Raw genomic sequence first — 17,229 nt, forward strand, 5'->3', positions numbered from 1 at the left:
TGATAGTAACCTTTCTGTGGAGGGCAGATGTTATTACTCTACATGTCGTTTGATTTATTCTTAAATGTTTCTAATTGTTTGGTCACCATTGTTGCTCTACCGATTGTGTTCTTTGAAGCAGCGGCCCAGAGAGCCAGTTTATGCACGCTCCTCCATGATGAATCCTGCTCCTTATAATTACACAGGAGTTTTCTATCTGTAAAATGTTTTTTGTTTCAGTCTGTCTAAGTAATTAGCTTGTGTCCGTTGACTCTGATGGTTCTGAAGTCTACTGTCAGTGCCAGGAGCGCCTAGTTGTGCTGTGCATGTATGTGCTAAGAGTGTTCAGAGTTTATTCATGCACACAATGGCACTTCCAATGTTGGTATCACCTAAGTGATACTATTTTCCCGCACGACTACCGATGGACAGCAAGACCTGTAATCACTCTGTTTTTGCACTTGGGAATGTGTTGCACTAACTTGTTTGTACACTTGGCAGAAATAATTGTTGCTCGCGGTGTGGTACATCAGTCATTCTGCTCTCATCTCTATATGATTCATGAAGAATAGGCATTGATAAAGCTAGTCTGCTCTTATTAGGCTGGTGCAAGGGATATTTTATTTATTACAACCATATGCCACTAAAAGAACAAGGATTAAATAAAGAAAACGTGATATTGCCTCAATGTGGTCGCCATATGCTTGCAATAAAACCTTTTAATTGAAAAAAATAGACATTGCATAAATACAACTAGTTGCTTCCCAGAAGGCAGATGTACTTACATTAATTATGTAATTCTTTGATTTTTAAGGGTGAAAATAAAAGATAGTGTTGGCATTGAATGCCTGTAACCTGAAGGTGTAGTTTAAAAACAAAATTATGACATCTTTTATAAAGAATGAAAAAAAAAGAACTGTAAAAGTATTATACCATAAAGGCATGGCACTGGAGTGCTTTTCTTTTGAGGTGGATGTTTACATGTAGCCACACAAAATGCCGTCGCACTGTCATAATTTCAATAAGAGAGTGATGGCCCGTGAAGTATGGGTCACCGTTGAGTTGCACAGCTTTATGAATGTAGGCATTCAAGTAATACACCTTCACCATAGTATTTCAATTTTTTTAACCATTTTATTGCCATAGTTAATCCAACTTAACCCTTCAAATCAAAGGTACGAAATTTGATAATCCTGCACATTTAAATTGATCCAGAAGTGCCCATCTGAGCCTATTCATGAACATTTACAAATTTCGGGTTCTCCAAATTATACCAATAAAATCACCCAATGTATTTCGGTCCATTTAACCTTCGTCAGGGGTATCTTTTATTTTTGCCAAAAAACAACATCCACATGTGCCATTCAACAGATTTACCATCACTGGTAGATCTGGGAATATGTCAAAATGCTATACCTCTCCAATGGAGGCATAGCGAGGGAAATGTCTTTATTTCTCCTCGTTTTTTCCACTTTCTATGTGTGCTGCATTCTGCGGCCTTTGTGCGCCACCCAGGGGCTTTAGTGGTAGTTTGTGTGATGATTTAAAAACATCACATTCAACTCTTGCACCTGCCTGGCAGTTAATGCCCTGGCCTTAGGGTTACTTAGGGCCTTCCTAATGAGTGAAATGAAATGAAATGAAAATACTTTATTGTATGATTACCTAAAATCATTTACAAAAAGGGAAGCATATTACGACCATGGTAAAAACAAAACATTTAAAGTGCAATGAGATTAAAAGAAGAGAGTTTAAAAAAAAACTTATACTTATACATCGGGTTGGACAATCAGTACCCTAATGTCAGATCATCTTAGCTTATCAAGATTGGTACCGAGACACCAATGGCCATGTAATGCTTTGTTTATTTGTCTGTTCAATTAGGGTGGCAATGTTCATGACCATAGGAATTAGTGAAGCATCACTATTAATACTATGGATGCTTGTCCATGTGCAAAATATAGTCAAGCTGTTGTTTTTCTAGACTTTGCGTTTGACATAAGATCTGTCCAGCAGAGACAAAGAACTTCCCGGCACGTGCCAGCTCCATTGGCACTGTTGTGGTATAAATGTGCGTTAAGGCCTCCTTACATGTTCTTACTTTTTTAAGATTGAATATTGCCCTTAAGTATTTGCGCCTCGGACTTACCAACGCTGGGCAACAACAGATGATATGCTCTGCCGATTCTCTGTGGTATTGACACAGTCGACATCCTCTATTTCCACTTAGTGTGGATGACCAGTGAGCCCTATAGTCCTTTATTGGTAGGGTTAGCAGCCTGGTCTTCAAGACATTTTGAAGAGCATATCTCCCCAGGCCGGCATTCAGGTATGGTTGCCATTGAGTGGCATCATGTGATTTTGCGAGGCCCTCAGCACCACGAATTGTTCGGATCGTATCTATATCCCGGAGCCTTGAGATGGTCTTTCCCTGGTTTTTTTAACAGGTTTTTAGGTTAACTGTTGGCAGATTTAATATTTGATCAGTTGTCAGGCATAGTGTTTTATTAGCTAAAACAAGGTACCTAGCCCAACAGCTGGTTTGATCTATGAAGAGTGTTTGAAGTGCTTCCCTTAGGGTACCCGGTCTAGCCTTGTACACACAATCATATAATTTCACTATGTCTTTTTTGCATTCTATGTCCATTGATGTTAAGTTGAACTGAAGTCTGATCATTGTGCCTTGTCGAGAATGGTAACCTGAATATTTTCCTGAAAGCCATTATATGTTCATGCTCCAGTTTATCGGACAATAAGCCTGGGAAAGCCAGGTGGCTAAAGCTGATTGTTGAAAAAAGCTTGGCTTGTGTTACTCTTCGAATGCCCTTAATGAGTGACTGATATGTAATAAAAGGGGTGTGTAAGGCCTGCCAAGTTGAAGTGGCATCAAACGGCACACACAGGCACTGCAGTGGCAGGCCTGAGACAGGTTTGAAAGGCTACTTCTGTGGGTGGCACAATCAGTGCTTCAGCCCACTAGTAGCATTTGAAGTACAGGCCCTGGGTGTATGGTACACCACTTTATAAGGGACTTACAAGTACAGCAAATATTCTAATCAGGTATACACCAATTTCATCATGTTTAGGGGAGAAGCACATGCACTTTAGCACTGTTTAGCAGTGATAAAGTGCTCAGAGTCCAAAGACCAACAAAAACAGTTCAGCATTAAGAGGAGGAGGAAGGCAAAATGTTTAAGGTGACCCTTCAGAGAGGGCCATTTTCCAACACCTACATTATGACTTTTACAAGGAGTAAGTCAGAATTACACCTGGGAAAAGATTTATAAATGGAGCCATTAAGTTGGTTTCCTCTTTCGTCATTCATTATATAACCCTTACCTTTCTTAGCTGTCTGACTTGCTATTTAAGCTTCTTGGTATCCATTTTGCATTATTAACATCAAAACTGAATGCAGGCTTCACAATGCATTACTAATAAACTATTTACAGGAATTTGGGTAGCCTACAAGTTGCACCTGGTTGGAAACATGATTTTAGTGCACATCTTTTGTTGATATGGCTGCCCTTACTTAGTTTGACTAAACTATGTCAGCTATTCATTGTCAGAGTTACTGAAATCCAGAAATGTATTTTGTAATGGCATTTTGTGGCTCAATGGTTGCTATCAGTATTATAAATAGGAGCAGTATATGCCTACTTCCCCAACTTGACAGGCTGCATATGTCCCAATGTGACAGGTTTCATATTTTCAATGCCCCGAATCACACGTATTCTGTATTCATGTACTATTTGAATCAGTTAGCTTTCAAATAAATGCAAGTTCTGCCATGGTGCAGTGCCAAACAAAGATGACCCTGCCTTTTCAACTAGATCGGATACATTATATAAGCTGCCCTGAATCAGACAGCACCAACTATAATTAATACTGGCAGAATTGCATATTCTTAATATAAAGAGTGTTGCACCTGCTCTTAAGCTATAGACAGTTGCAGTGTAGGTATGACCTTTGGTCATTGATGCCAGGAGGGGATTGTGTTATTGCGGAGTACAGAAACTGGTCCTCCTGTCACTCCCCAGCCATGAGTTCGTCCATGGCTTGAGGTACCTTACATTGCTTGGAGCCTGTATCACCAGGCATGTTATCCCATTCTGTTCCTTTGCAATTTGACATGGGGGTCACAGTATCTTGGGGAAAAGAATGGCCCTAGCCACACAACTCTGGATCCATTTGCACCATCCCACCTCTGACACAGTCTGCAAAGCTAGAGTTGACTTATCCATGTGACTGCGTAACTCTATATATGTTCCGTTCATATGGCTCTCTTTCCTCTCCCTTCCTATTATAATGGGAGGGTTGTATTGAGGCCCCACTGGTTATGTTGACTAAGCTGGGGGTAGTAGTAAACAAGCTTGCCACTAGGTAGGGTAAGTGCTACACAGACTTTCCCATTGGCATCCAGGGCAGAACCTACAAGACCGTAGACCTCACGTGAGCTTACCAATCTTCATAAAAATGGGTCTTATGCACAAAGGGAATTCAGTTGTAATAAACAGTGTCAGCAATCCCAGGATCATTTCTTACACTAACACAAATGCTATTGTGTGGATAATTTATAGTCAGTACTGCTTTACTGTGGAGTCAACTGAGTCTTTAATTAAGTCCTATGCTATGATCCTGTTAAGAATATCTAGCTTCGACTAGAAAACTGAAATAAAAAAGCAATCTTTTCAATAAGCAGCAGACCCTTGGGCTAGCTGTGTAGACATTACATTCACTGAAAGTTATAACAGTTTGCTCACTGACTTTTAGCAAATCCAATGGTATTTTACAAACCGATCTATGTACTAATATGTTGGGTCACAAAATATGGAATAGTAGCTGCAATTCAACCTTCCTCATGCGTTTTAATGAGGTGGGTCATAAACTGCAAACCACAGTGATTAGCTGCCATCACAGGACGGTGGCCTGTTGGGCTATGCAGACCGCCATGCCCTCAATTACTGTTAATGCAGGAATCTTTCTGTTTTAAATGCAGCCCATTTTCCATAAAAGAAAACGGGACGTTTTCCAAAAAACGATGAAAAGTTTTAAAAACTTTCTTAAACTTAGCCCACTTCGTACTCTTAAACATATTTGTGTCAACATTCCATTTGCAAATGGGCTACTACCTTTGAGCAGTTGGTAATATATATTAATGATTTACAACCAATTTTGGTCGCAAATATATATAAATCCCATTGTCAATCGGTATTTGGAAGGAACTCCCAAACATGCCTCGTGAGTAATTGGAAACCCAAATTGTGATTCGGTAACATGTTACAGAATAACTGTTTGGGTTTTATATATACCAAAGTTAATGTTGGAATTGAAAAGTCTCCAATTTTGCTAATCAAGCTCTTGTGATGCAAAATCCTTCCATACATCTGGCCTTTCAATTGTAATTAAAAAAAGAGACAGATGCCTTTGACAATTAGATTATTGCAGTCTCCTTGTACTTTATTATGACTTGAACTTGCGAAAATGTAAAATTGAAATTTGGAGCTTAAGACACCAGAAAATTGCTGCCATTGAGAGGGTTTGAACAGGGATGAACTACACACAAATATATCGGGAAGTACATGGAAAAATAGGATACTCTTTAACAACATAGGACATATTTGAAGAGAAATATGAAAAAGAGCCTCAAAAGATGAATAGAATGTTCAAAAGAAAAAAGAGATACAGCCTAAAATACAAATTAATTAAATAGATGATGGACATGGGCATTTAGTGGTGAGGGTGACACATTTTAGTAAGACCCAAACTGTAAAAATCAGGAAAGAAATTAAAAAAGAGCAGAATTCTATGGAATGGCATCTTCAGTGGATGTAAACCAGATTGTGTACCAAACTGAGCATTTCAATGTTGTGAATTTATCTGATGTCTGCTTAGCCGCTCTTTAATAAATTTAGAAATTTCTCCGATTATTCAAGCGTTTTCAATCTGTATCATTAATAGATGTTGACTAGCAAGAGTATTAACCATCTATGAAGTTAAAAGAGGTGCTACCAGTGGTTAAGTTAGAACTGGGGAAAATTATTCAACGTCTCCTCTGAAGAAATGGTAACAGGAGCATTAAAACAGAGCTGCTGGTACCACTTCTATTAATTTGCAAACATACCTACTGACATCTTAAAGAAGCCAAAATGAGTCTGCCTGGCTGGAAACAGTTTAAGAAAATTAGAATGTATCTTGTGAGAAGGATCCACTGACTTCGATGCTCCGAAGCTCAGAAAGATTCACTTTTAAAGGTCTTTGCATGGCAGACAAGTGCTTAAATGTTTAAGCAACCACTTATCAAGAGATTACATCATATGTATATTCTGAAATTTAAGTGATCATCATCAACCCCATGACAGTTGGTTGTGTTCAAAACTTGTTGTACATTGACAGGATGCAGAAGGGGTATGCCACAGACCTTGCGACTAACTGTCCCCATTGATAAGGACAGCTCCACTGCCACTATAAGTCCAGAGAGCAACTTAAACACCATGGGGCAGATTTACAAAAAGTGATGCACCGCTGGCGCAACACTGCAATGCGTCAGAAACCTTGCGTTGCCACTGCGAAAACGCAAGTCAACGCGTATGCAGCAAATCGTCAAGGTGACGGACTGTGGTGCAGCATGGTAACCTGCATCAGAAAAACTGCGGCAAGTCAGCCTGACGTAGCTGCAGAAAAAGTCAGGTAAGGTCGATTTGCGACATGCAACGTCATTCCGACAATCTCGCGACAGCGTACACTGCATGAAGCGGCAAAATGCACCCGAGAAATGACGCAAATCACCAAAAAGACATTTGTGGACAACAGAGGCCCTAACAATGGACCAGGAAGGTAACCACAGTAGGCAAGACCCTCAGGCACAGGTAGCAGAAGCCCTGATGTACAGGCTAAGCCTGGGGCAAAAAGAAAAAGAAAGTCCAATTTCAGTCGCAAGGAAAATGAAATACTGGTGACGGAGGACACCAACTATGAGCACCAGTTGTTTGCTAGTTCCAAGCTGCCTCTCACTAAAAAAGAGGTGATATAGCAGTGAATCATCCAAAAGATCAACAGTGTAGGCCAGTCCAAGTGGATCGTCAATGAATGCAAAAAAAGTGGCATGACTGGAAGCGCCCTACAAAAGAAAAGCTTGCGGCAAACCGTGAGGCAGCCTCACAATCTGGAGTAGGCAGCCCAGCAGACCAGAAGGTCCTGGATGACCTGGAGGAGCGTGTGGCAGCTGTCATCCCAGGGGAAATTGTAATGGGACTATCCGGACAGTACAGTGCAGCAAGAGAAACTGAAGAGCAGGCAACGGGTAAGTCACAATAAGTGCACAGATATCAGTAATGGGTCATCGTGGTGGTTGCAGCTAGAAATATCCCTGTGCCACAGTCGGATGTGTGCATCTTATTGTCCTTATACTTGTCTACAATCACAACTATTCTCAATGTGTTAAATACATATGACAATCACACATTGAAAATGTCAAAACAGTACTTCCGTGTCCATCCCTATGGAGCAGACGTACTGAACATCATTTATGTAGAGCCTTGCACCGCCGGTACCGCACTTTTGTGTTTGAAGACCCGTTGGTGCAAGGACTACATAAAAGACGCTCACAAGGTCACGCATATGCCTACATGCGTAACTTAGGTAATATGGTGCAACGTGGTGCTACATCTTGCCTGGTCTTCCTTGAGGTGTCAAAAAACAATAGAATCTGTGGCCTTAAAAACAGCGTGACTTGGAAAAGAAGTCTGAAGATGCCAACTGCTTTATGTGCTGCCTAGAATTAGGTGCAGAAAAAAGAGCATAGAGTGAAAAAACGGGCAAGAACCACCTCAGGTTGATTGGTGTCCCATCATTACACATTCAAGCGCCCAGTGTCATCATCTGGGATTCCAAGCAACTCCCTCTCGCCTTCCCTTAATTATTAGGGGGGACAGAGAGATTGAGTTGTACCTCTTATGTAGTTCTCATAAGAGAAAGCAAATACAGAAATGACTCTTTTCTTTTTTTATCTTAAAGTGTTGTATAAGTGCAGTGCAAGAGAAATGAAAAGCGTGAATTAAAAAAGGATAAACCACAGACATATGCAATGCAAATAATCCTTTGGTGCTTTCTCTGATTCGTTTTCCGATGTAAAACCAAAGTGCAGGTGAAAAGGAACCAGTTAGAAGTTAATCACTGTCTCAACGGTCAACATGTTTCAGCCAATAGGATAAATCTCCCTGGCTTTCGTCGGGACCTAAACAGACACACCTTTTGTCACTGCAAAGTTAAAGGGATTCATACATACAGTATATATCCTGTTGTAGCAATATTCAAATCCTTGATAGAAGCATGATACCTTATGACATCTAAAGGAAAAAATAAGTGTGTGAAAATACAATTGCATCAACTTGTTTAACAGAATCCTAATTATATAGACCTGCAATGCTAGTGAAAAGTGTAATTACCATTGCTTGTCAAGGACTGAACCTCACCTCACTCGGCACCAGCTTAGGTTTTTGTAAAGAGGCCCGCTCTGTAAAATAATCATAGTCCCACAACAACAGTTAATGGGCAAGATTTGTACACATGGTTGTGGCTATAGATAGTCAGCCATCAACACTGCTCAATTTATTAATTAAAAGTAAAAGTAAAAACAGGCTTTGTATTCAAGCCCCCAGCTGCAGCCACAGCGAAACATCAGTCCAACAGGTAATCACAAGATATCAGAGTAAATCTATTGTGTTTATGCAATCCACACAACAACCCCTGCCTAAGCCAGTGGTCCTTAGAGGGTGAGTTAAAAATGAATAGATTGTGGGACTGCACTCTCAATTGTGAACTGTCGACTCGAGTACCCATTACGCGTAACACCTAAATGGCAACACCCTGTCTGAAATGATGATAGAAGCAACGGTACAAAGGCCGTGCATCATGAGAGCCAGTGCAGCCTCTTGTATATAGTTTACTACCTAATCGGTGTCTTTTCTGTCCTTCAATGTTCAAATGAGTCAAGCTGTTCTAAAGGCTGATGTGTATTAAGGTTACGTGATCTCACAAATATCAGAAAGCTCTCACATCAGCAAAAAACCAAGTGACACCAAAAGTAAATATACACAAAAAGGGCATAGTGACATTAGCAGGAAACGACCCACACTCACGCCCAGAGCTCTCCGTCGGTACCTCCAGGTGGAAAATCCACTGGAGTGGAGGTACCCGACGTGGGAGCTGGCGATCTCTTTATGGCAAAAATACATTTGTTCTGTATTAGTGCGCATCGTGCGCGAGACAGTCACGTCATTTAGAAGAACCACAAACACGCGGCGAGCACGCCGGGAAATGTAGTCTTCTTGAATATTCACAAATTAACAACTGTGTTTACATAATCAATCTATCCTTTTTGGTTCTTCTTTTTTGATTGATTTGTATGGGAGCTGGCGGTCTCTTTATGGCGAAAATACAGGTGTTCTGCATTAGTGCGCATCGAGCGCGATACAGTGACGTCTTTTAGAAGAACTGCAAACACGCAACGAGCACGCCGGGAAATGTAGTCTTCTTGAATATTCTCGAGTAAACAACTATGGCCCTGGTGTGTTGATGTGGCAGAAGGTTTATTTTGAGATTTGTAGTAAATTGCTGGGAGACTTCATGAGTAGTAGAGCAGGTTTATTGTAAGAGAGATACAGCAGGCATCTTCAGTATAAGCTGGCCAGGCACACATTGTCTCCACTTAGAATACTAGGAAGAGCCAGAGCCATCTACATTCTGGAATGTATGACACAGGTAAGGTGCAGAGTGAAACATAGAAATAAAGATAGGATAATTATACAACAAGATTCAACTGGCATAGGGTGCAAAATAAGCACACAGTCTTGCAAGATGGCAGGTGGGGTTGCGTCCAGGGGAGATGGCGAAGAGGGTGCTTGTGTTGCAGCGGAGGAGTGTAGAATAGGAATGGTCCTTGCTTGTGAGTGTGGTCCAAGGGCAATTGGACTCAGACGGTCTCATACATGGCTTGCCTTCGTCAAGGGATATGTACATTACAACACAGTTAACACATTGGAATGCCAATTCCAAGTAAGCTCAGGCACGCAGTTGCCTTCACATTGCATGTCATATCAACGCATTGTGATGCAAGTAATGGAGTTTCATCAGTTCCAGCTTAGGTGATGTGTTCTGGTGTTATATAAACATGTAAGAGAGTTTCTTTGTAATCATATATAAAATATAGGCTGTCTCGTGGACAAATAATGAAATATAGCGTCATTTTTGTTTTGATAAAATCAAAACTGGATTTCTTTTTGGGTAAAAAAGGTAAATTAGTGTGTCTTTTGGGGTCAAACATTGCAATTTGGGTGTCTTTGGGGGCAAAATATGAAATTAGGGTGTCTTTTGGGGTCACAATCTGAAAATATGGTGTCTTCTGGGACAAATAATGAAATTAGGGTGTTTGTTGTGGCAGAAAATGAAAATAGGATGTCTTCTGGGGCAAAATATGAAGTTAGTGTCTTTTGGGGTCAAAATATGAAAATAGGGTGTCTTTTTGGGGCAAACTATGAAAATAGGGTGTGTTTGGGGGGCAAAAAATGAGAATAGGGTGTCTTCTGGGGCAAAATATGAAATTGGAGTGTCTTTTGGGGGCAAATTAAGAAATTAGGGTGCCTTTGGGGGTCAGACATTAAATGTGGGTGTCGTCTGCCCCAAATGTGACATTTAAGGTTATTTTGGGGGTCTGAGCTGAGTCCCAGGGATCTGGGGCTGTAATGTGTTACAAGTGTTCCTTTTAGGGTTGCACTCACTGTAGTGGGAACTGTAATTTACAATGCTACCCTATCCAGCTATTTCTCCACTGTTGTAATATGAGACCTATTGGTATGCATTGTATTGGAATGCAATGTAATGGTATGCCTTGCAACCAAAGATATTCCTTTGGTTTACCACTGGTCTGCCTGCTGTGCATGGCTGCACAGCATCTGGCAGTGAGAAAAGATGTAGGGGGCACTGGACAACTTGTAGGTGGTAAAAACCTGAAAAGACACTGCAGGGGGCATGGATGTGGCGGGGGGTCTAGGGGTTAGCATCACATTACAAATGGAAATTTGCAACAAGGCTTGGTCTTGCGTAATCTGTGCTCTTGCGCCTCTGAGTCTGCTTCAAGGGACAGGAAGTTGCCACACTCCCTCATCTAAGTCAATCACAAAGCTGCAATGCAGTGTTGTGATAGCTCATGCTCGCATGGACAGTGCATTCAGACAGGGACTTGAGGGGTGGGCATGTTCTCCATGCACGCTGTAATGCTGGCTGCATTGCAAACAGGGAAGTGCACACGACTGTTCTGGCCGGACTGAGAGGACACAAAAACAGTCATTTTACACTTTAGTGGGCATACCACTGAGCCCTGGGCCTACTTGTGAGTAGAGCAGCTCCAATCACCCTCCCACCCAGGTAGGAAACATAGCATTAGTACATAGACAAATAACCTTCATGTTACTTGTTTCACCATCTAGCACTGTCAAATTCATGGGCCCAATGCTCCAGCACCATAGTGGATTATCCGCCACTGGGGGTCCCTCATCCACAGGTGCTACCCCTGCGCACCACTATATCCTTGGCATCCTCCACTACACCTCACACCTTCCACTCACTTGGACATTGACACAGTGGTGTTATCTGATGCACCCTCACAAAGTCTGTGACTCCGCCAGCATGATCCTCAGCCAGGTGGGCTTACACGTGCCTCTGTACAGTATTCACTGCCAAGACAGCTGGGTAATCACACGATGAAGGTGATGCAACACGCATCCCTTAGGTGTGTAGTTTCAGTGCTTGTGCAACATAAGTGTGCATCATCTCAGGGTCCGCATCCTCCACACTGTATGGCCAGTGACCCACCCTCTGGCCTCTGATGCAGATATGTGATGGCCACCATTGGCAATATCTTTTGTGCAGCCCAGTGTACTGTTGGGGCATGGTATGCAATGTGTACCTCCCTACGTAGTTACTCAAGAGGACCATTCACAACTATAAGGGAGACCAGGATGTATTCTCACACAAGTCTGCAACATGCCTCCATGTGACCTGGCAGACTACACCACCAGGTAAGGGTGATCACCAATGCCTCAATGCCTAACACCACAGACCACCAACGACACTGCACCTCTACATCCCAGGTCAGCTCACGAATTGCAGGCCACCAATGCCACACTGAGCCAGAAACTCATTGGTGCTTAGATGGGTTTGTATGCCATTGTATAATAGGAGTGCCCAATGAGAAGTGATGCACACTGGTATTGCTCAGCAAAGCACTCGTACTCAGTAGTGTAGCCCAGATTTTCTCCTTTTCCCACCCCTAAATATTCTAAAAAATACTCTATGATAAAAAAAGAAAAAAGTAATTAATTAGAAACACCTAACTAACCTAACTAAACTAACTATTGGTAACTGTATTAAAAATCCTAGCTGTACAATAAAATGAATCTTAATTATAAAAATAAAACACACTATGTAAATAACACTATCTATTGTCCACCTATTTCTCCAGACCATCCATTCTTTTTCAAAATAGACCACATTGTGGCTTGACATGCCATGTCTAACAGACTGCCCTGACATAGAGGGGGGGGGGGGGGGTATGACCACTCCTGGGGCTGGGGCTGGGGTTGGGGCTTTGGATGCTCCAGGATGCTGGCTGGAAACCTTACGGCTACTGGCTGGGGTTTTGGTGTACGTGTATTGGCTGCCTTCTGCTTGTTGTACAGCCAGGAGGTCTGTAGTGTAGTTCCTATTATCCCAATAGGCTCTGCGCATTGGAATAATACCTTCAATAGTATAGGCCTAGACCAGACGTTAACTAGGTCTTCTATTGTCGATATTAGACTTAAAGTTTTGGGTTTGCCAGCTAGCTCAGAGTTCACTAGAAACTTTCTCGAATAGGCAAGGAGGAGTTGAACCTCCCTGGATAGACAAGAAGGGATTTAGTTTCTGACAACCATAGAACATGACAACTTTGCTCTCCCCTAATCAAGAGTGTATCTCTAGAGTCGTGTGAAAACAAAAGACAACTTATTTTACTCAGTCAGTACGTGCATTCTTAGTCTCACCAGATTGTAGAGAAAAGGAAGAGACGGGCGTGTTCAATAAAAGATGTTATTTATTGATCAGTCTCTTTTCTCGTACAAGAGAAATGGATCGATATTATTGCAATACTTATGGTTAAGTAATGTGCATACAATAAAAGCAGAAGTATAAAATAATACTGTAAAAACATTTATATGGTTTCTAAGCCATAAGGTGGTTTAAAATGGATAAAATAGATACATACATATATACATTTGACTAATCGTACTCAACTGGTGTTTCTAACTACGCCTACCCCGGTGTACCTGACCTAAGCCTAATACGTGGGCGGGAATAGAAAGTAGCAGTTTAAGTTACGTTTGTTTTGCCAAGTGACTGACTCAAGAATTCTCTGCAAGGGGTTATTCAGCTCTGTACCTGGAATCTAGGATGAATGAGGGATGGTATCTCTCGTCTCTGGTCTCGATATTCCAGGCTGCCTGCGAGGGCTACCCGGAAGCGCCGGAGCTGGATTTCTCGGCAGGAGAAAGCAGCGTCTCGTTCTCAGCGCGTCAGGAAGGCGGGGCTGCGCCAGCGGGGTCTGCTCTGCTCTGGGCTTCGGCAAGTCTGGCTGCTCCGATCTCGTCACCACCGCGTGTGTTTGCTTAAGGCAATACCGGTAATATTTATACCTGTAAGGTGCCGAGATTGACGTAAGGATGGACATAGATACGTCAATAAGGATGTCATACGACTTGGTCGTTAGCACATTCTTTTGCTGAAGTTCTCGATGAAATCAAAACAATGGCCGCAGGGTTTTTCCCAGGTTGTCATAGGTTTGATTTGTTTTGAGAACTCCGTATGCCTTATCAGGGGCTGGAGGAATATCGCTTGTCTAATTAGATGGCAAGCGTTATGACCTAATCAGATAACACGTTCCTGTGCCGTAGTGTGGCTTAATCAGATAACGGTTTCTGCATCATGGGATGGCTGCTAGTTAACTTGTTAACCAGAACAGGGTCAGGAATAGGGGGATCGATACAGAACCTATAGGAATACATCACACCCACTCCACGCTAACTATGGCCATGTTTACTAATCTAGGCATAGTAAAACATACTGTAGAGTATCGTGTATACCTTACCACCCCAAAATACATAAAATGCATTTTGAATTTATCTAATATACGGAAATAACAGTCACATGTATTATATGCACTCAAGCTGCTGAATAATGCTAAAGTAATCACGCATATGTATACATTATTGCTAATTGGTATATGAGAATTTACACATGAAATGGCTCTTAATACAGAAGAAAAAAGGTTCGAGACCATTTCATCACAGAATAAAAATAATTATGAACATACCAGCGGGCAGCTAATGTCTATAAAGTTTCTAAAAATAGAAATTTTAGTTCTTTAAGAATAGTTCTTACTTTAAGCAGAAGATAAGTGTCCCGAAAAATCGTAAAAATATTTTGGGGCTGCTGAAAAATTGCTGTCCGTGAACTGGAGGGAAAATTGTTCATGGTATTCTGTTATTAAAGTTGAAGGCCTAATTCAGGGAACGCCGTGTGCTAGCTTGCTCAAAAGTCTCTATTTCTGCTCTGGTGAGAACATCATATCATTTAGACTGTCGAAAAAGCTGTCAACAGCTTCCTGGGAGAGTTCCACTAACTCGGAAAAGGATGTAACCATGCATTCATGTGCATGATTGTCTCCATTGACGTTTTGATTAGTATTGCTGACAGAAGGTCGTACCTGACCAATGCTGCTTTCATCTTGAACTTCACTACCCCTTAATCGTAGTGGTGAAGTCTCCACGAATGCCGTCATCAGGATTGGCAGCCGTTGAGGGCAGCACAAAGCATGAGCCTTTATTGGGCTCAACAATGTTTCTGCATCCATAGGCGCATCCGATTGTAGCGTCAGACAAGTGTCCAACACGCATTCTTCTCCGCACAGCAGGCACCTTAATACAGGTAAAACACATCGATGCCACATTGGTCGAAATGAAAGAAACCAAGTCATGTTCAGGTCTCTAAGCCGGGATAGTCCCAGGATTTTTGATATCCGGTCCCGGTATCCAATGGCTCGGATTGTTTCTTCCCTTGTCGCAGGTGTTTTGTCTGTGACACGGTTTGCCATAACGAAATATCAGGACCAAGAATAGGATTCCTGCAATTAGTCCTAAAATGAGGGGAAGTCCGCCAAAAATCGAATGGACGAAATCTGGAAAAATACCCAGTATGGCTTTGAATGGTGTTAATGCCATCGAAAATACTGTCTTAAATACTTTTGAGACTCCACTGGTATCAGAAATATTTAAGATTTCATTCAGGATTTCTGCGAAATGTATGGGGGAATTAGTTGATAACAATGAGTGAATCTCTGCAGTCGTCCTTGCGACTAGGAGATCATATGTTTCTTTTGATGACGTGAGTCTGGTCGGCGTCTGAAGAAGCACTGTTTTCATTCTGCTTAAAGTGTCTATTCGAATAGAAGTAATTTTCAAGTTGGGCCATGCCCTTGCCTCCCTGTCTGGAAAGGAGCTGGGGAACAATAAGCGTCCACAGCACTTGACCTTCGCAGTCGTAGTTACGAGATAAGGAGTCCCGGGCATAAGACTACAGCATCTGCGGTCCACAATTAGAATGTAACTCCCATTATAGAGTCTTTGAAAGAATGGTTCTATCTCTGTAGCAGGTGTGCCTAGCTGGTGACATGAAAGGTTATTTGAGTTCCCTTCACAGGCTCCATGCAAACTAATTCCATTACACAGAAGTGTACCGCTTAGTGACATCGCACAATTATTGCCACTAAGAAACACTTTCTGTCCTTTATTACTGACACATGCATGTGAATAGGGCAAGTTCCATGTTGTCTTAATGTACCCTTTTCCCAATTTTTCGTACATGCCAGCCTGTATATATTTTTGGCAGTATTGAAACCTGAAGGTTGATATTGGAATATTAATTATCCCATGTATTATCCTTTCACTGACAGTTCGTTCTGACATTGTCACTGGTAATCTCTCGAGTTTCTCAATGCTCAGGATTGTATAATCAGCACCCTTTTGTGCCATACTGATTTGTTTATCAGTAAGGTTAAAGATATTGAATAGTGACGTTGTGTTGATTAAACGTCAAGGCACATAGCCTGAACGCAGATTTTGTAACGTCCAGCCAAGCTGTACAATAGAACGCAATTGAGACTGACCGTGTTGTAACAACAGTAAGTCTTGCGATATTATGTCGATTGCTGAAGACACAATGCTGTCCAAAGAAAAAATTCTGGAGGACAGAGTCATTAACCCATTGTCCACTACAGAAAGTGATTTTTCCAAATTAATACGGTCAATTTCCCGTATACTTTCTGCTGTTTCAATTTGAGTTACCTTCCCGGCCTCGTTGTAAGCTGCATATATAGAGGCTGCTATGAAGCGTTTTTGATGCTGTTTGCGTGGTCCCATAATGAAATCACGCAAGTCAGCACCATCAGTAAGTAAAGTTAGGTGTTGCTTAATTTCTGTCAGTGTGGAAGTTTGTAGCCATTGAAGGCATAATTTGCCCACACTGTAGGTGGTTATTATCCCTGGGTGTTGTCTTTGGGAATATCTAGGGTCTGGCCTGGTCAATTTGAACCCCTGTGTTTTGTTCAGGAATCTGTCTTGACAGTTATTAGTATCTGTGGGCCAGATCAACCACTGTTTCCAATCAGGATGTGTTCTGTTTTGGTTTAATATATAGTTTACGTCTATCTCTTCATCTGTAGAGCTATTGCTTTCCATTGTTGGCTTTGGAATAGACGGTTTATTTAAGTCTTTGATTTTGGCTAAGCCAAGACAGGTGGTTTGTTGAACAGTGTCATTCAAAAATATAATTTGTTCTGGGATCATGCAGGCTCTAAACAATGATTCTATACCTTGTACTTGCCATTCTTTTGTACCCCAAACACTTTTTACTTCAACATTTTTGTCCCAATAATCAAACCCAAAAGTATTCATTTGTTCAAAAAACGAGTCTGAATATATCAATTTCGTGTTTGTAAGCATGGTCTTTGTCCCTGTCTTATTTGACAATTTGAAATAAAATGTTTCAGCATTACTTGTGTTGAACCCTGAAAAGTATGAATATTTGTCATAAAAGGTTCTTGAGCTTCCTTTTGGAGGGGTTGCACAATGTTCCCATTGATTATAATTTAAAACATTTCTAGGT

This window comes from Lissotriton helveticus, chromosome 9 (genome assembly GCF_964261635.1).
Source record: "Lissotriton helveticus chromosome 9, aLisHel1.1, whole genome shotgun sequence".
Taxonomy (NCBI): Eukaryota; Metazoa; Chordata; class Amphibia; order Caudata; family Salamandridae; genus Lissotriton; species Lissotriton helveticus.